The sequence below is a fragment of the Lithobates pipiens genome, unplaced genomic scaffold, assembly GCF_037356315.1.
Source record: "Lithobates pipiens isolate NorthernLeopardFrog02 unplaced genomic scaffold, aLitPip1_a1.2 Scaffold_25, whole genome shotgun sequence".
Taxonomy (NCBI): domain Eukaryota; kingdom Metazoa; phylum Chordata; class Amphibia; order Anura; family Ranidae; genus Lithobates; species Lithobates pipiens.
In genome coordinates, this window is record NW_027507787.1 from 115,441,692 (window position 1) to 115,462,758 (window position 21,067).

A 21,067-nucleotide genomic window follows, 5' to 3' on the forward strand; every position below is an offset into this window, starting at 1 on the left:
CCCCCTCTCTCAAAAGAGCCATGTTGGAGTAGACACAATTTGTGTAGAGAAGTAACAGGTGATAGTAGAAAACATGATATTATAAAAGACTGGCGGAGGGCACGGGGGAAGCTCGCTCAGGAGCAGCCAAGCACAACCACAAAACCCCATTAGGTAAAGACTCATAACCCGGAGGGTCCGGAAATTGAGTGGTTAAAAGCAGTAGAGCTTTGAGATTCGTGGGGAGACCGTTGGTAAACGGCCAACCCAGGGATTGGTAGTTAGGGAGGGAGGGAGGGAGGGAGGGAGTGGTAGATTAGACGGGAGGGAGTGGGGCTAGAGGGGGCTCTCCCCCCCTTTTTTTTTTTTTCCCTTTTTTTTTTTTTCTTCTTTCCCCCTTTTTTTTTGCACCTTTATTTGTCTCTGCCTCTTTCCCCGAGGAGATATGGAAACTTTAAAAATAATGTCCCTGAATGTAAAGGGACTGAACGTCCCGGAAAAAAGACGAATGTTATTCCATGATTTAAAGAGACTGAAGATAGATGTAGCGTTTATTCAAGAAACACATTTCAGAGAAAATAACCCGATTTCCAAAACTAAGGGAGTTACCATCATGATATCAAAAACAGTAGCATGGAATCATAGGGATTCCATGATAGATGCAAAGGGAAGGTATCTCTTTGTAAGGGGGACTATAGGAGGGGTAGGAGTTACATTAGCAACATATTATGCCCCCAATATACAACAAGACCTCTTTGTTAAAGAGATACTTGACAAACTTATGGAATTTGAAGAAGGACAGTTGATTATGGGGGGAGACCTTAATATCCCATTAATCCCCAGTGAAGACACCTCATCAGGGACATCATCAGTGACACCTAAAACAAGAAAGAGGATAGCCCAGGCATTAACAGAAACAAAACTGGTAGACATATGGCGATTATTACACCCCAAGGAAAGAGATTACTCTTTTTTCTCCAATCCGCATAGAGTGTACTCACGGATAGATATGTTTTTTATCCCACATAAACAATTATCCTCAGTTAAGGAAGCCACTATTGGTCTAATTACCTGGTCAGATCATGCCCCAATTTTTTTAAAATATAACTTAACGGGGAAAAAACATTTAACCTCTAGGATGTGGAAACTTAATGAGAGCCTCCTTCAGGATCCTTTAGTCCTGGAGGATGTTAGAAAGGAGATAAAATTCTTCTTTCAGGAGAATGAAGGCCCAGAAAGTTCCTCGGGAACAATCTGGGAAACGCACAAGGCAGTAATCAGAGGAGTATTGATTAAGCATGGAGCAAGGATTAAGAAGGAAAGAGAAACTAAGTTAACAGAATTATTAGTAAAAATGCAACACCTAGAAGCCCAACATAAACATGCCCAGAACTCAGAAGTTGAACAAGAATTAATAAGTATACGTAGGCAAGTTACAGATCTGCTACAGTACAGAGCTAAAATGGCAATTCAGATAGGACGTAAGTGTAGCTATGAATCCGGCAATAAATGCGGAAAACAATTAGCGAGAGCATTACGGGAAATACAAACCAAGACATACATACCTATAATTAGAAAAAAAGGTGGGGAGGAAGAACGGGTGCCAGAACAGATTGCTGGTGTGTTTGGCGATTTCTACTCCTCATTGTATAATCTGAACTTGAGGGCATCAGATCAAACTAAGATAAATGAATACATAAGTTCAAGTGAAATGCCGACTCTGACAAGTACTGCACGGGAGGAGATGGAATCCCCAATCACACTAGAAGAAGTACAAAACACGATAAAACAGATAAAAAGTGGGAAAGCACCTGGTCCAGATGGACTAACAGCCCAATATTATAAGACGTTTATGCCGGAATTATGTCCATATATGGTTAAATTGTTTAATGAAATAGGAGACATATCGACTTTCCACTCAGATACACTTAAAGCTACAATTACAGTGATACAGAAAGAAGGTAAAGACCCGAAACAATGTGGAAGCTATAGGCCAATATCTTTACTGAACGCAGATTTGAAAATATTTAGAAAACTACTAGCCTTGAGGATACAACAGTATTTGCCCTCTTTGATTCATCAAGATCAAGTGGGATTTGTCCCAACAAGAGAATCAAGGGACAATACTATTAAGGCCTTAAACTTAATACATACAGTTAACTCTACCGAGACCCCCTGTATATTTCTGGGAACAGATGCAGAAAAGGCTTTTGATCGGGTGGGGTGGGGGTTTATGTTTTCGGTACTCCGACATATAAAGCTAGGAGGGAAAATGATGGGCTGGATAACAAGCCTGTATGAAAAACCTACAGCTCAAGTAAGAGTAAATGGAGTGGTATCTACATCTTTCCCAATAACAAATGGGACCAGACAGGGATGTCCATTGTCCCCTTTGTTATTTGCGTTGACCCTTGAACCACTTCTATGCAGAGTAAGGCTCAACAGGGATATCCAAGGAATAACCATAGGAGATACCCATAATAAAGTTGCAGCATATGCAGATGATATGCTTTTTACAGTGACGAACCCGATAATCTCGCTCCCAAATCTATGTAAGGAAATCGAGACATACAGTACACTATCCTACTTTAAAATAAACTGCTCCAAGTCAGAAGCCTTAATGATAGCAGTCCCAGAGAAAATGATGAGACTAATAAAATTAAATTATAAATTTAACTGGACGGACTATGGCTTGAAATACCTGGGAATAACGATTACAACAGACCTTAATAAGATATATGAATTAAATTTCGCACCAGTATTGAAGATGGTACGAGGATGCCTGGAGAGATGGCACAGGGGAATACATTCCTGGTTTGGAAGAAATAATATAATCAAGATGAATATTTTGCCAAAACTCCTGTACCTCCTCCAGGCAATCCCAATGTTAATACCAAGAAAATTTTTCAAAACTATACAAACATTACTTATGAAATTTATCTGGGCAGACAAACAACCAAGGATACGGAGGACATTATTAACATTACCAAAGCAATACGGGGGATTAGCAACACCAGACATATATAAATATTACCAGGCAATACATCTAGGTAGATTACTAGACTGGTGTCGACATGGAGATCAGAAAATATGGGTAAAATTAGAGCAAGCACAATGTAAGGAGCTATTACATAGAGCACCTTGGTGCTACAGAAATTTGACCTCAGATACGAAGCTACACCCTACAATAGGACCCACATTACAGATATGCTACCATCTCTTAACTAAGAATAAGATATCGACACAGAACTCCCCTCTAGTCCCTATATTGGGCAACCCCCGATTTATACCAGGCATACAGAAAGGACCTTTTGATAAGTTGATTAAAAAGGGAATATACCAAGCCTTGCATTTCGCGGAAAAAAGGTAAATGGCCAACAATGCAGGAGATGATAGATAGAAAAGGCCCCTTTCAATTAGATTTCTGGCAGGTGGCACAATTAGGACATTTTCTAAGAACAGAGATAGAGCCAGAGTTATTAGATCGAGACTATATGCCATTTGAGAAACTCTGTACGGAAAAGGAACCAATTACGCATGTAATCTCGAAAATGTATGTGTTACTGATTAAACCCGTAGAAAATTTTCAGTTACCCTTCTTTCAGAAGTGGGAAATAGACTTAGGAAGGATTTTCTCTGAGGAGCAGAAGAAAAAGATGATACAATCAATTTTTAAAACAGCAACATGCACAAAATTACAGGAAACTAATTATAAAATTATTGCACAGTGGTACAGAACACCAGAAAAACTTCAAAAATATTTCCCTCATATATCAAATAAGTGTTGGAGGTGCCAGAAAGAATTGGGAAATTTTTTACATATATTTTGGTCATGTCCAAAAATTAAGAAATACTGGAAAGATGTACAAGAGATCGTTCAAAAATTTAGCGAAGTAGAAATACGGGAGGACCCAGCAGTATTCCTTCTGAACTTGTCAGAGACCTCAGGAAATATAGGTGGGAATTCCATCCTGTGTCACTTGGTAAATACAGCCAAGTCATGTATAACACTTAGGTGGAAACAAATACAACCCCCCAGTGTGAGCATGTGGTTGAAGAAAGTTGAGGAGGTGAACAGGATGGAAGACCTAATATGGACAGCTAGGAAAAGAAGGGAAACTTACTTGGAAATATGGACACCATGGAACCTCTATATCTCCTCGGGGGAGGGAAGGAGATGGATCGATGCGATTTAGGGGGGTGGGGGGGGAGATATTGGGGAAGGAGATGGGAACCCCCTCTCTCCCCCCCCCTCCCCCTCTCTATGGCTTGGTTCCCCCCCTTTTTTTTTTTTTTTCTCTTTCCCTTTTTAAATTTTTTTTTTTTTTTCGGGGGGGGGGGGGGGGTGGAATAGGGGGGAAAATATCAGGGGGGGATAACAATACAACTCTGATCTGATTGGGAACAGTACCAACCTAGGATCAGACATGGGGTATGTGGGACTGAGAGAGAAGTTTCTATGATACTGTCCCGATATATTATATATATTACCACTAACCTTGCCTGATCTCTCGGTGGATTTATACATTACACTATAAGGGGAGTAAGAAGCGAAGGGAATAGAATGAATTGTTATGCTATTTTTGTTTATTATGTATGAATATGGAAACTTGATGTATGACTCTTAGATTGTTTATGTAAAATTCTATTCTTGTTTACTTGAGAAAAAAATGGAAAGGGAAAAAATAAATAAATAAAGAAATTGAAAAAAAAAAGAAAAATTTACCTTTGGTGGTTGTGGTGCTGGTGCCACAACACTATAAGTCCTCACAGTTACTCTGGGTGGACACAAGAACGGGCCCTCCTGTGAAATATTATATCAAGGATTGTAATTACAATTGTGCAGGAATGAGCCCTGCTGCAAAGCATTGCATCAAAAATTGTAATTAAACGCCCCTGTTAAACAGGGGCAGAAAAATTGAGCTGGTGGCATCACCCAGAACCAAAAATGTTCTTCCAACATATCAGCGGAGGAGGAATAGGATAGACAATCAACATAACAGGACAGTCACTCAGCATCAGCATAGGCAGTCTTGAAGGGATGTGATATTTCTAAAAAAAAATATTCGGTTACATCAGCTTCAGGTGCTTGGTAGCTGTGGGTGCTCCAAGACTGATTCATCTTGATGAAGGTCAGTCGATCAACTGAGTCGGTGGACAGGCGCACCCTGTGATCGGTAACAAAGCCACCGGCAGCACTGAAGGTGCGTTCCGAAAGAACGCTGGATGCAGGAAAGGCCAGTAGCTCAATTGCATACTGTGCAAGCTCTGGCCAGTGATCCATCCTCAAGACCCAGTAAGCCAGAGGATTTTCGGTGGGAAAGGTGTCCAAGTCTGACCTTGCCCCTAGGTATTCCTGCACCATGTAAATCAGACGCTGGCGATGGTTGCTGGAACCGATCATACCTTGGGGCTGCAGACTAAAGAATTGTCTGAAAGCATCGGTCAGACGGCCACCTTCTCCACCGCTCCTTCTGACCGATGCATCAGCAACACATTGTCCAGGACCAGGAGTTTGTAACCTCCCAGTCTCTGGGAACGCGTTGCACAGACCTTTCTGCAAGGCCTCCCGGAGATGTCTCATCCACTGCTCCCTCTGTGATGGCAAGATAAGGGCGGCAACCTTACCTTTGTACCGTGGATCAAGGAGAGTGGCCAGCCAGTAATGGTCCCTCTCCTTGATCCAAAGAATACAAGGATACTTCCGCAGGCTTTGCAGGATCAGGGAGGCCATGCAGCGTAGGTTAGCTGAGGCATTCGGTCCGGGGTCCTCTGGGTCACTAAGGACAACATGATCTGCAGCTACCTCCTCCCAGCCACTTACAAGTCCACGGGTTTCTTGGGACTGTAAATCATCCCTACAAGACTGCTGCTGCTGCTGATGCTGAGTGCCAGCCTCCACCTCCATGCTGACACAATCATCCTCCTCCTCATCCTCTTCCTGTGTGATGGGTGGCACAGCAGGAACACTGTCTGGATAAAGGGGGCCTTGAGAGGCAAGGAAGTCCTCCTCTTCCTGCCTCTGTTCTGCCTCAAGTGCCCTGTCCATTATTCCACACAGCGTATGCTCCAATAGGTGGACAAGAGGTACAGTGTCACTGATGCATGCACTGTCACTGCTCACCATCCTTGTGGCCTCCTCAAACGGTGACAGGACAGTACATGCATCCCTGATCATGCCCCACTGGCGTGGTGAGAAAAAACCGAGCTCCCCTGACCCTGTCCTGGTGCCGTAGTCGCACAGGTACTCATTGATGGCCCTCTGCTGCGTGTGCAGCCACTGCAGCATGGCCAATGTTGAGTTCCACCTGGTGGGCATGTCACATATAAGGCGGTTCTTGGGCAAGTTCAACTCCTTTTGGAGCTCAGCCAGCCGAGCACAGGCATTAAATGATTGGCGGAAATGCACACAGACTTTCCTGGCCTGCTTCAGGACATCCTGTAAGCCCGGGTACCTGCCCAAGAACCGCTGCACCACCAGGTTAAGGACATGAGCCACACAGGGCACATAGGTCAGTTGTCCCTGTCAGAGGGCGGAGAGGAAGTTGGTGCCATTGTCGCAAACCACCATTCCTGGCTTAAGCTGGCGTGGCGTCAACCACCTCTCGGCCTGCCCCTGCAGAGCTGACAAAACATCCGCCCCAGTGTGGCTCTTGTCCCCCAAACAAACCAGCGCAAGCACGGCATGGCATCATTTTGCCTGCGTACTTGCGTAGCCCCTGGAACGCCTACGGAGCACCGCTGGTTCTGAGGACAGAGCACTGGAAGAGGCCATGGAGGAAGAAGAAGAGGAGGGGGTGGAGGAGAGAGGTGTGTCACAACCAATTGTAGCATTTTGGAGGCGTGGTGGAGGAACAACCTCCAACACTACTGCACCATGTCCTGCATCCTTCCCAGCTGCCAGAAGAGTGACCCAATGGGCCGTGAAAGACAGGTAAAGTCCCTGTCCATGCCTGCTGGACCATGAGTCAGCGGTAATATGCACCTTACCGCTGACCGCCCTGTCCAGCGAGGCAAGGACATTGCCTTCCACATGCCGGTAGAGAGCCGGAATCGCCTTCCATGAGAAAAAGTGGCGTTTGGGGACCTGCCACTGAGGAACCACACATTGTACAAACTCACGGAAGGGGGCCGAGTCTACCAACTGAAAAGGCAGCAGTTGAAGTGCTAGAAATTTAGCCAAGCTAGCATTCAACCGCTGGGCATGCGGATGGCTGGGAGTGAGCTTCTTTCGCCGGTCCAGCAGCTGGGGCAGGGACATTTGCCTGCTATAATCAGACGTGGGTGTACTGCTAGCAGACACTTGGCTATGACACACCTAATTCTACACCTTCATTCCTCTCAGAGCAGGTTTCAGAGAGGACTGAAGGTCTAGTGGGGTTGGAGATCCCAGCTGATGAGGAGCAAGGAGAGGTCCACTTTGTTCTTTGGTGTGGGTCTTTGAGGTACGCTTGCCAACGAGCTGCATGGCAGGTTAACATATGTCTGGTCAAGCATGTGGTGCCCAAGCGGCTGATGTTTTGGCCACGCGAGATACGCTTGAGACATATGTTGCAAACAGCAGTGGTGCGATCTGATGCACTAGTCTCAAAAAAGGCCCACACCAAAGAACTTTTAGAATAACGCGCAGAGGCAGGGCCCTGCACAGGCGGAGCTCTAGGATGTGATTCAGTCGGTGTGCTGCCCCTAAGCTGGCCCCCGGAGGGCATCCTGCCTCGTTGGACATGTGCCTCCTCCTCCTCCTCCTCTCTCCTACCAGGCACCCACGTGGAGTCAGTGCCCTCATCATCCCCTCCCTCTTCATCGCTGGAGCAAACCTGGCAGTATGCTGCAGTTTGTGGAACACGACTGCCAGATTGCTTTCCTTCTTGAGCATCCCCTCTCTCTGCATTCACGCTACTGCCTTCCTCTAGCCGAGCATCATCATCAGAGCCTACAAAACACTGGGCATCCTCCTGGAGCATGTACCCAATACTGTGCTCAAAGAGTTCAGAAGACTCCTCAGGAGGATGTGGTGGGTCTAGGGAAGGAGTCACTGATGATGACATTGAGAGGAGGGAAGACGATGCGTTGGCAGCTGCATTGCTAGTACCCTGAGCCTGGGTGAGAGAGGATGAGGAGGATGAAGAGGGCTTGGTCATCCACTCTACCAAGTCATTGGCATGTTGCGGCTCAACATTTCCAGCTACCGAAAAAAAGGACAAGCGTGTCCCATGGCCACGTGCTGATGATGATGATGCACCGCGTCCACAACTAGCACTGTTGTCTCTAGACACAGAGCCTGCTTGCCCTCTTTTATCGGCTCACGCCTGTCTGCCTCTCCTTGCTGGCCTTCCAGACATGGTAATGGCCTGAAGGGAGTTAGGAAAACCAGCAATTGGGTAGTGTATATTGTGCTGGAGGCACGCACAACACCCACTAACTCCAGCAGATGGCAGATGGCTCAAATAGAGAAGAGCTATGTAGATGGATATAACAGTGTATACTGGGTTCAGGGCACGCAGACAGCACGCACAATCTCCTACAACTGACTGCAAGCTCTATTTAAAACGAGCAAGATAGCTAGCTATATAGGTGGATATAGCGGTGTATACTGGGTTCAGAGCACGCAGACAGCACGCACAATCTCCTACAACTGACTGCAAGCTCTATTTAAAACTAGCAAGATAGCTAGCTATATAGATGGATATAGCGGTGTATACTGGGTTCAAAGCATGCAGACAGCACGCACAATCTCCTACAACTGACTGCAAGCTCTATTTAAAAAGAGCACGATAGTTAGCTATATAGGTGGATATAGCAGTGTATACTGGGTTCAGAGCACGCAGACAGCACGCACAATCTCCTACAACTGACTGCAAGCTCTATTTAAAACGAGCAAGATAGCTAACTATATAGGTGGATATAGCGGTGTATACTGGGTTCAGAGCACGCAGACAGCGCGCACAATCTCCTACAACTGACTGCAAGCTCTATTTAAAAAGAGCAATATAGTTATTTTTTTTATTAATAGAACTTCTTCCAAATATACAAAGACTTTCTTAGAAATGATACCATAGCAACATACATATGGTGAAAGAAAATAACATATCAAACAACCGTATGTCTCCTCAACCCTCCAGCAGTCTCCGCAGTGACTAGCCGCACTACCGCATGATCATCTGGTTTCTTTATGGTACAACTTATTCACTAAACTTTAGTTTTAAAATATACAACTCATCCATCTAATCACACTACACACAAGATACAGACAGGAATGTAAAGAATGAAGCATGCCCGTACCCGTTTGTCGGAAAAAAAAAAAGAAACTCAAAGAAAACTACGGGGGGGGGGGGGGGGTTAAAGGATAGAAAGACTCCACCACCGAAAGAGAAAGGACCGTGGGAGTCATTAAAGAGGCCGGAAGGAAAAACCCCTCCACAACCTGGCACTCCTTTCTTCCTCAATCCTCTCTCTTTCCAGACACCTTACCTTCTCCACTTCCCGAAAAATATCCCCCACCACCTCATGCACGGAGAGGACTTTGCCCCTAGTGGACACTAAACACCTCGCGTGCCAGGTGAAGTAAAGAGAAACTGTACTAACTAGATAAAGTGATGATAACTCAAAGCCCTTTCGCACCCCGAAGTTACCATATACTCGCTCAGAAGCCGACAGGGCCTGGAGGCGGGGATAGCCGACGGCCTCCCCAACCCCCGCCAGAACCTCCACGTTAAAGGGACATTCGACCAAAAAGTGGTCCATGGTCTCTAATGTCCTTCCACACTCTGGACGGGGACACCCTCTGTCCCCCAAGCTCCGATATTTCAAGTTGGAACGTACGTAGAGGCGTCCATGAAACGCTCTCCACGCAAGATCCCAGAACTTGAGAGGAATTCAGAAGGGCTAGTCCCTCCATGAGAACCCTGTCTGGGCAATCCCTTAAGGCCAGTGGTCTCAAAAAGTCTGAGGACATGACCCTAAGGTACAGCTCCCGCCAACCCATAGAGCCCACCTCTAGAGCAGTTATCCTCCACTTCCTTAGTACCTTCAGAGCAGTCGGGACATAGGACGGGAGGTACCCATGGGATCTACGAAGATCACCAGGGCGACCCCCCCCCCCTAAAAGCTAATCAGGAAAAGCAAGAGCCAGCCCTTACACGAACGTTCCCACAGAGAAGGCGTGTCCACAAAGATAGACTGTAGATTGAATTTCACAAATACAGTGTCCCAGTTGACTAATGAACCTGATGCCTCGGAGTAGCCCCCAATCTGTGTTTCCACAAAAAGGGCCTCCTCTTGGCTAGACACTACCACTGAGACATCGTCCGCGTAGGCCACCACCCTCACTGATGGCTCCGGGCCCCCACAGGGCTCTACCGGAACCCCCCTCAAACGCACGCGGCCAAGCCTCCTCACGAAGGGATCTACCGCAAAGACGTAGAGTAGGGGGCTCAACAGGCAGCCCTGCCTGACACCAGAGTCCACCGGGAAGGCGGAGCCCACCCAACCATTGACAAGGGGGAAGCTCTCAGCCCCCCTATACAATACTTTCAGCCAATCGATGAATTTATCTGGCAGACCGTACTTACCCAGGAGAAGCCAGAGGTACTCATGGCTTACCCTATCAAAAGCTTTCGCCTGATCTAGTGCCAGCAGATACCGACCATCTCCCGTTGCCCTGCACCTTCCACAGCCTCCCGGACGTTCAGGACAGCACTAAAGGTGCTACGGCCGGGAACTGCACAGTGCTGGGAGGTGGAAAGTAACTTGTCCGCGACAGCACACATACGCACAAACAATATCTTCGCCAGAATCTTCCTATCCATGGAGAGAAGGGCAATAGGACGCCAGTTCTCTACCCTGGACGAATCTTTCCCCTTTGACAAGAGGATCAGGGCAGACCTTCTCATTGAGGGAGGAAGCAAACCGGATGCCAAACACTCATTGAACACCTCCCTCAAAAGAGGAGCCAAAAGGCTCTTAAAGGTTTTATAGAACTCCGCCGTGAGCCCATCAGGCCCCGGCGATTTCTTTGGTGACAAAGAGTCGATGGCTTGCTCAACCTCTGCCGTTGAGATTCCATCTGTCAAGGAGACCGGACGGTCAGACACTGCCTCCAGCGGTGTCCCGTCAAGGAACGCCCTGGCTCTCTCAAGGTCTAAAGGCTTCTTCTTCAGGATATCGGAAAAGTGGGCACTGATGATGCCCAGGATCCCTGCCTTGGACCTCACCAAGGACCCCGAGGAATCCCTCAGGCCATGTACGACCTTCTCACTCACCGCATCGCCGCAGCTTTTGTAAGGATGCGGGGAGACGAACTTCCCGTAATCCCTCTCAAGGACAAGGGAGGCGAGACAGCACAGGGGCCGTGAAGGAAGAGTCCCCCTTCAAAAAAAACCTGTCTATCCTACTCTTACTGCTACCTCTGGCATAGGTGAAACCTGTGTGGTTGGGGAGATGACGAACGTGCACATCCACCAACCCGGCTTCCCTCACTATCCTATTCAAAAAGATACTGTCATATCTCAGGGGGCCAGAGGTTCCTGCCCGGTCCTTTGACTGGTGACCATGTTGAAGTCACCACCAAAGACCACCTGCTGGGATGTAAACAGGTAAGGTTTCACTGCCGTAAGAAGGTCCTTCCTCCCCCTCTGAGATTGAGGGCCATAAAAATTAATTAAACTGAGGAATTCTCCCCTCCCGACAGCATCCACCACTAGACACCTACCAACCTCGACCTCAATCACTCGTCGGCAGGCCACCGAACCAGTCTTAAAAAGGACCGCAACACCACTACTGGGCTCAGCCGCAAGAGACCAGAGAGAGGGCCCACATCTCCACTCTCTCTTTGCTATATGCATCCCTGCCACAAATGCCAGCCAGGTCTCTTGCAAAAACAAAATGTCAGCTTCAATCCGGCTGAAAAAATCAAAGGCTGCAAAACGAGCCGCCGTAGAACGCACACTTGCAACATTAATCGTCGCAAGGCGTATTGGCGCGGGTACCGCCATCCTTAGTGATTGGATTACATTCCCTTCTGCTTACATTACTTGCAGGCCTCCTCGTCCTCCGAGTCAGAGGTTAGGCCCTCAAAACGATTGCCCAGCAGGATAAGAGGCCGGTCAACACACCCATCCTCACTGGGGCAAGGGCCTACGTCTTCCTCAGGCGCAGGCACCTTCTGTTTTCTTTTTCTGACCGCTTTTTTCCTTACCCTCTCCCACCGCCCAGGCCCAGGAGGCTCACCACCCTCCTTCTCAGAATGCCCGCTAGGCGCAAGGCACTTCTGGGAGGTCTTGGCAGCCCCCTGTACCTCCATCATCTCCTGCCCGGCGACCGCCGCCGGTACAACAGGGAGACGAGAAGAGGAAGAAGGACGTGGAGATACCAGGGTAGGGGGGGTGGGAGGGGGGCAGAGGAGGGGGACGGAAGGGGAAGGGGGGAGGGAAGGGGAGGGGGGGAGAGGGGAAGGGGAGGGGGATGGGGAAGGAACAGCGGGAGGGGGGCAAGGGGGGGGGATCCGGGAGAAAAGCCCTTCTAGGAGGTCTCTCTTTGGGCCCGGCAGTCGGCTGTTTGGCAGACGCCTTCCTACCCACAGATGACTTATCGGGCTCTTTCCTTTTCTCCTTGGGAACTGCCCCCAAGGACCTAGATTTTCCATCAACCTTCTTACCAGCCACACTATTCCCTAACTCCTTCTTTCTCCCCCTCCTGGACCTCACCCTTTGGGGCAGCTGATCACCTGGCCCCGCTGCTCCCCCTGTCCCTGAGTCCCCCCCAACCACCGACCTGGGCTCGGGGTCCCCAGATGGTGCCCGGGGTTGGCCAGGTTCGTCCCCTCTGTCGGGAAGTCCCTGAATGCTTTGGGGCATTGGCTGAAAGGGTGCCCCAGCTCCCCACAGAGATTGCAGACTATAAGCCTGCAAGTCTCCTGTGGATGCCCAAACCCGTTGCACCTGACGGAGCGGGGCATCACGCAGTCTGCGCTCAGGTGCGCCGGGCTTCCGCATTTAAAGCAGCGATGAGGCTGGCCCTGGTAGAAGACCAGGATCCGGTCTCTGCCAATGAAGGCGCTACCAGGGACGTGAGATACTGTATTAAACTACTGAAAAAGCAGAATATTGGGCGAATTTATTATTTTATAATGTTTATTAATAAAAAAGAGGATTGAATAACTGACTGACTGTTTTTTTCAAGGACAGTTTGGATCCGGCAGACTTATTGGTATTGTCCAAGAGGGATTCAAGATCCAATTGGTCTATCAGATCTAAGGTATGGTTCTCTTCGAATAGAAGTGTTAGATCCCGTAACGCTCTAAATTCTCTCATATTGAGTTTTGGCCCCTCAGGGTCATCTGAGTTCTTGTTATCCCTCGCATGCAGGCTCTTTAAGAGGAGCCTGCGTGCGAAGAGTTGAATATCAGTGATCACCTCAAAGTTATCAAAGTCTTCCTGTATACAGAAAGTCAAGCCTTGCGAGAGAACATTAATTTCCATATGGGACAACACATAGGACGACAAGTTGATCACGCTCAAGGATTCGATGGAATCCGGGTGACAAAGGCGTCCAAGTTTCCCGTGGCCCTGTTTAACAGGGGGGAGGGAAGTCCCCGCATGGGATTTAAAGTGTTATGTCGTATTTCAGGTGAATGTACTATAGTGTTTTGGTCCTCCAAGGAATGCGTTAGGTATGCAATATCCTTGGTGACCACCCCATTAGTATGTCCATTCAGGGGCTCAACTTGAGTATAAAGCCGTGTACACACGGGCGGACTGTCTGGCCTACTTAGTCTGCCGAAACACATTTCAGCGGACAGTCCGCTCGTGTGTGGGCTTCAGCTGACTTTTTCAGCGTGCAGTCTGGCGGACTAAGTATTTCGGAATGTTGGAAATACTGTCCGCTGGACTCGCATTTCAGCGGACAATCCGCCCGTGTGTGTGCCAGTCCGCCGTACTTTTGAAATGAGCGGACTTTTCCCGCCCGGAGAAAAGTCCGCTCATTTCGAGCGGGTATCCAGGTAGGCGGGGCCCGCGACAGAGACGACGCTGGCCCCGCCGCCTGGTATGGACTTAAAGGGGAACCCCCAACGCCGAAAAAAATCGGCGTGGGGGTCCCCCCCAAGTCCACAACAGACCCTTGTCCGAGCACGCTACCCGGCCGGCCAGGAAAGGGGGGCGAGCGAGCGCCCCCCCCTCCTGAGCCATACCAGGCCGCATGCCCTCAACATGGGGGGTTGCCTTGTCCCAATGTTGATGAGGACAAGGGCCTCTTCCCGACAACCCTGGCCGTTGGTTGTCGGGGTCTGCGGGCGGGGGGCTTATCGGAATCCGGGAGCCCCCTTTAATAAGGGGGCCCCCGGATACCGGCCCCCCACCCTATGTGAATGAGTATGGGGTACAATGTACCCCTACCCATTCACCTGTGAAAAAAAGTACAAAAAAAACACAACACAGGGTTAAAATATTTAATTGCACAGCTCCGGGGGTCTTCCGTCTTCGGGGGTCTTCTCGCCGGACTCCTCCGCTATCTTCTTGTAGCTCTTTTGCTAGCGGAGGAGTCCGGCTTTCTTCCTCGCCGCCGGCCTCTTCTCCCGACTTCGGGGGTCTTGTCCCCCTCTTCGGTTCTTCTGCCGGGCCACCGCGCCTTCTTATAGCTCTTTTACAAGCGGTGGCCCGGTCTTCTGTCGCCGCCATCGCCGCCGCCTTCTGTTCTTCTTCTTCTTCTTCTTCTTCTCCAGGAGATGTTGCCTCGACGATCTCTCCGGCCGGAATGCCAGGGACGCGCTCCGCTGCCACTTATATAGGGACAATGGGGCGGTGTCACATGGCTTTATGTCACATGGGTTGGTCCCATGGGTTGATGTCACATGGGGACTATGACATCGTAAGGGGGCGGGGTCACCATGTGACCAACCCATGTGACATAAAGCCATGTGACATAAAGCCAGCTAGCAAAAGAGCTACAAGAAGATAGCGGAGGAGTCCGGCGAGAAGACCCCCGAAGACGGAAGACCCCCGGAGCTGTGCAATTAAATATTTTAACCCTGTGTTGTGTTTTTTTTGTACTTTTTTTCACAGGTGAATGGGTAGGGGTACATTGTACCCCATACTCATTCACATAGGGTGGGGGGCCGGTATCCGGGGGCCCCCTTATTAAAGGGGGCTCCCGGATTCCGATAAGCCCCCCGCCAGCAGACCCCGACAACCAACGGCCAGGGTTGTCGGGAAGAGGCCCTTGTCCTCATCAACATGGGGACAAGGTGCTTTGGGTTGGGGGCACCCCCCCATGTTGAGGGCACGCGGCCTGGTACGGCTCAGGAGGGGGGCGCTCGCTCGCTCCCCTTTCCTGGCCGGCCGGGTAGCGTGCTCGGACAAGGGTCTGTTGTGGACTTGGGGGGACCCCCACGCCGATTTTTTTCGGCGTTGGGGTTCCCCTTTAAGTCCATACCAGGCGGCTGGGTCAGCGACGTCTCCTTCGCGGGCCCCGCCTACCTGGAGACGCGCTCGAAATGAGCGGACTTTCCTCCGCGTGTGTGGGCGAGTCCGTTCATTTCAAAAGTAGGGCGGATAGTATGACGGACTTAGTCCGCCGTATTAGTCCGCTCAAAAAGTGCCGTGTGTGGGCAAGTCCGTTCATTCGAAAGTATGACGGACTGTCCGTCGGATTGTCTGACGGACTAAGTTGGCCAGACAGTCCGCCTCGTGTGTACGCGGCTTTAGTCTCGTTGGAGTTAGACTTTGAGGTTTGTTTGTTATCTAACTTTGCTTGTGTTGCAATATCGATATTGCGTTTTTTTGTGTCATGTTCAGGTTCCTCTTTGGTTTTCTTCGTCCCTTATTTGGTATGATGGGCTTAGAGTGGCCAGTAGTTGCATCTTTAGGTTGAAATGCCTTTGTGTCCTTAGTATGGTTTTGCTTTGATGTATTGTTTTTTTGGCCAGGTGTGTTTGTATTCCATTTGTAGGCACGATCTTCCGAGAAGACCGATTTATCCCTCCAAAATTTTATTTCCTTCTTGCGCAAAATATCCCGATTGTAGGTCGACAGGCCATCACACAGTTTGGCCCGCAGATCTAAACAACGTACATGTTGCGCAAAAGGTTTAAGGGCAATTTCCAAGTTGTCAATCTCAATGTCAAGCAATGCTATTTGTCTATTATATTCCCTGATAAGAATGACCATCATTTGTTGGGAGCATGCCTTTAAATTATCTTCCCATTCTGTCTTACATTCACTCCCAATGAGATCCATATTGGGGAAAATTTGGACCCGGAGGCCTAAAGGGTTAATTTTGTTTTCAATATATCTCTCAAAGGATTTAATGTGCCAAAAGAGTGCCGACTTCTTCTCAAGCACTTTAGTAAATTTAGAAAAGAGAGTAGAAATTTCAGTTTCTGCTCAATCACCATTTTCAAACTCTGTCTCATAGCTTAACATTAAAGTATTCCAATCGTCACCTTGAAATGTATTCATCATCGAAACAAATTACAATCAGCTACATATAACAATAGAGTGCTACAATTCAAATATCATTGCACAGAGTTGAACTCATATCTTGACTCTCTTGTGTTACTAAAAGCGGGGAAAAGGGTGTTTAACCACCGGGTTTGCAACAAAAAACAAGAAAAAATTAACACAACACCAAGGGATTAGAGAGTGCTGTTCACCCCTGATTACAATGGAAAAAGAAAAAGAATATCCCCTAAGGTGGGGTTTTTTTTAGGCAGCAATATAGTATCTATAATGTAGTAGAGGGCATATATGTGCACAGTAGAGTTTAAACTACTGAAAAAGCTGAATATTGGGCAAATTTATTATTTTATAATGTTTATTAATAAAAAAGAGGATTGAATAACTGACAGTAGTCAAAGATTGAACTCCACTTGGCAATAAAAACATAATATGGATGCACATATGTAGACAAGAAATAAATGTATCACATAAACACTGTACACCTGTATATACAATGAAGAAATGACCCTGACGTGTTTTGACCCTCACAGGGGTCTTCTTCAGAAGGTTTGTCTATTATGGAAGAAAAAAAAAACAACTATAAATAGATATATATAAAAAACGAGTTGTTCATCATAGTATGCTAGGAACAGTTTGCTGTAGGCAAAATATACATCTAACATCACAATGTTATATAATTACCGATTAATGTGCATCACAGACAATAAGACTATGGTCCACAGTGGAGATCCTCATTGGAGGACACACGTAGTCCAAGGCACTTTTCTCCCGCCCTGTATAGATGCACCAAAGATTGTACAGTTGGCCTTTGTCACTGTAACCAGCCCAAAAGAGGGGAGGAAGGGAAACTGAGTCCAGAAGTGTGACTTATGAGGGATCACATGCATGAATCCTGCAGTAGAACAGGACGCAAAAAGGCTGATTAGGCGTTACCAGCTCCAAAAATAATAATGAAGAGGGCCCCTTACTAGTAATGAGTAAAGAGACATAAGGAGACATAAAAAGATTAAAGGCTGACAGGTATTGCATAAGGGAAAAATAGTATACCCATGAGTCCATGAATCCAACACCATACTGGTGAGTGATATAAGGGAAAACGTGAAAGACCCTGATACTATACCACACATGGTGAAAAAGTGATAAGGTGAAGGGAAGAACATCCTTATGTGGGTGTGAGGATGCTGAAACAACGTGCTAAAGCAGAGCTCAAAAAGGGAAAAAGGTTTACCTATGTGTGTATTTTGGATGAAAAATTCCTTGAAAAATGAACCAGGATAAATACGGTGCATAAAGGGGTGAGACCATATGGTCCTAGCCTCAGGAGTCCAGAGTACACTCACCCTGCGCTCTTATGTGGCCCAATAGGGCACAGGGGACCTGAGTCTGTGAATAAATGTAAGGGCAATGGTGATCATAGTGATCTAAAAAATAGACCAAGAGTGCCTGGTGAGGGGGGGCATGGCCGGATGTGAACCAGGGAGGACGCACGGTGACTGAGCTCCAGGCATCCTTTCTTAATCCTGCTCCATCCTCTCTGCTGACGGACCCGGGGACGCTGCTGGACTCCCCCCTGCACTACAGGCCATCCTCAGAACCGGCTGGGCTAGTTGTTTCGGAGCTCGGCGGTGTTTCTGGAGCTCCGGTCGGCTGTGGCCTAGCTGCCTGGTGGAGACCGGCCGCCATCTTTGAGGCCTGTGAAGCCTCCGGGACGGCCGCGGTGGAGTGCCGCGCTCGCGGAGCGCATCTACGAGCGGGCCGTGCGGGAGTTGATCCACGCTGATGTGCACTGGGGGCTGTCTCCGGATCCCTCACCGTAATTGACGCAGCCGCGTCCAGATCGTGCCGAGGCGGCCGGCCGCGTGGCGGCGGGGGCGGCAGCTCTCCTGGAGCGTGTGGAGGCCGACATCCAGGAAGGGAGGTGAGCCTTGGAGTTGGGGTCAGCTGCAGGGTGCCCCAGGACTGAGACTGAGGGAGTGAGGTGGTGGCCTGTGTCAGCTATTGTCAGAATTGTTTGCTCTCACATACTGGGCTTTGGCTGGACTCTCTTAAAGGGACATATCCTGTTCTTTATGCAACCTGCTGGACTGTGTCTGTTACTGCTGAATCCTCCTGCTAAACTTGGTTACTAAGCAAATTATAGCGCTACACTGTACATCATCCTAGCTGTTTGATCGCTCTGTGGCTGCTCTACTTTTACAGGGGCGCACCTCACTGCCTGTATTCCATCCTACATAGTCTCAGTCTGTCTGCCTACTCCTCCATGCCCTCCAAAGGCAAGTCTGCTGCTAAGAAGGCACCGCCACAGCCTGCACAGAGCCCTAGTGATTTTTTGAACCAATTCAAGGCGCTGATGGCAGATATGGAACAGGCGGCACCGCAGGGGGTATCAAGGAATGCTTAGCGTTATATGCGGATGACATGCTTTTATTTTTGCAGGATGCAGGGCCTTCCTTGGAGGCTGTGTTTAGGGTGCTTGACACCTTTGCCACATACTCCGGGCTTCGGGTTAATTGGGAGAAGTCAAACGTTATGGCTATTGACGGGGGGGCTCGTGCTTTGGCGACCACTAAGGTCCCCATTGCGTGGGTGCAGGAGTTCAGGTACTTGGGTGTGAGGGTGTCCCCAAGAGTAGGTGACTATATGTCTCTCAATCTTCTTCCATTACTGGCCAAGGTGAAGGTACAACTGGATGCATGGAAACATTTGCCGCTGTCCCTGATTGGTAGGGTTAACCTACTGAAAATGAAAGTTTTACCAGTGTTTTTATACTTTTTGCGAAACACGCCAGTTTGGATTCCTTGCTCCTTTTTCAGAAGGGTGAACAGTCGGTTCAGCTCATTTTTGTGGGCCGCTGCGCATCCCAGGATAAGTCTCCGTGTTTTACAGGAGCCCTGGGGTCAAGGTGGCTTGGCATTACCGGATCTTTTTAAGTATTTTATAGCTGGACAGATGGTGGTCGTCAGGAGATGGTTAACAAGGGATGATGGGGACTCCGCCACGGTGCTAGAGGCAGCCCTTATGGGCTCATATGAGAGTTTATCCTACCTGGTGTATAGGGGTCTGGGGCCTCTACTTCCCTGACAGTCTCCATGCGAGTAACGGTGCGAGCTTCGGACAGGGCGCAGGTCTTGATGAAGAACAGAGGGGGGTGCTGGTCGCCAGACACCCCTCTCTGGTTCAATCCCAGACTGCCGCATTTTGGTGCGATCCCTGACCCGGTGATATGGGCCAGGGTTGGTGTCAAACAACTCATGCACATAGTGGGGGGGACCAGGCTATACACTTTTGACCAATTGAAAATGAAATACAATCTACCGAACTGGTATTTTTTTCGCTACCTCCAGTTGAGACACGCCTTCCTCACTCAGTTCGGTTCGGATGCTTTGGAGCTGGGTGTGTCTCCCCTGGAGAGTGTGCTGTGGACGGGGGACCTTTTGAAGCCCTTGTCCGCGGTCTACAGAGAGCTGTTCGTTGACAGACCCAGTGTGGTACAAAAATGTAGGGACACATGGAGCGCGTTGGTGACAGACTTTGGGGGGGAGGACTGGGACGACATGTGGGCCTATCCTTTCCAGACTCTGGTGTCGGCCAGAGATAGACGTATTCAATATAAAATTCTATACAGGGTACACTACACACCTGTAAGGCTAGCTGGAATGTATGGCACGGGTGCGGCGGGGTGCTGGCGGTGTACGGAGGACAGAGCTGGCTTTGATCATATATTTTGGCAGTGCCCACAGATTAGGGACTTCTGGAGGGGAGTGACGGACACCATACAAACAGTCCTCTTGGTGCCGATTCCTCTTACGGTCGCAGTTTGTTTGCTGGGGCTGGTGGATGAGTTGGCTCCTAGAAGGGCACAAAGGACTATGATATCTCTGTCTTTGTTCTATGCACGTAAAGCTATCCTGTTATATTGGAAAAAACCTGAACCACCTACTGTGTCTTATTGGAAAAGCCTGATTAACAAAGCACTTCCACTTTACAAGGCCACGTACCTAAGTAGGGGATGCTCCAAGAAATTTGAGAAGGTGTGGCAGGGCTGGCTAGACGCCAAAGATACTTTGAATTAGTTTGCTGAGTGAGGAGAGGACTCCTGGATAGCCAATAGATGCACGGGGCAGATTGATGCTATGAGCTCTATGGGTTTTTCTGTTGTGCATCCGGAGTCAGGGTGCATTATTACTTACTTTTTGGGGAGTTAGTTGTTATCTGTGGGATACGGTTGGTGAATATTTTCTGTGATTTGTATTGACTGGGGGGCTGCACAGGGGCATGGGTGGGAGGGGGGGGGGGGTTCTGAGTCATATGTTTGTATGTGTTGTTTGTGTTGAAAAACTGTTAATAAAAACAAATTTACAAAAAAAAAAGAGTGCCTGGTGAGATCAAAGAGGTAACTTACCCTAGTACGCAGTAAAACGTCAGCAAAAATGATCTCCTGAATAGGGAGGGATGAATTACCCTCCCACAGAACAAAGTATATATAGTATGCGGCCAATAACAACCCAGCTGCATCCGTTTCCAGCTATCACAGATGGGCTCCACCCAGTCCTCCGCCCGCCGAATCATCCCGCATGGTTGCCAAAATGGCTGACCGCATGTGGTCCTCCCGGCGTTTCGGAAGTGCCATTCCG

The 21,067-nt window shown here is 48.6% G+C and overlaps 1 protein-coding gene across 12 annotated transcripts in view; it reads right to left on the reverse strand.

Moving 5' to 3' along the window:
* The window catches only part of CUNH10orf71 (chromosome unknown C10orf71 homolog), a 1,142,779-nt gene that overhangs the window by 403,701 nt on the left and 718,011 nt on the right, over positions 1-21,067 (reverse strand). The window contains exon 6 of one of the 12 annotated variants that reach the window (XM_077454808.1): positions 4,706-4,783. The exons of the other annotated variants lie outside the window; for them this stretch is intronic. The gene's annotated coding sequence lies outside the window, so the exon portion shown is untranslated. The remainder of the gene's footprint in view (positions 1-4,705; positions 4,784-21,067) is intronic. 12 annotated transcript variants of the gene reach the window in all.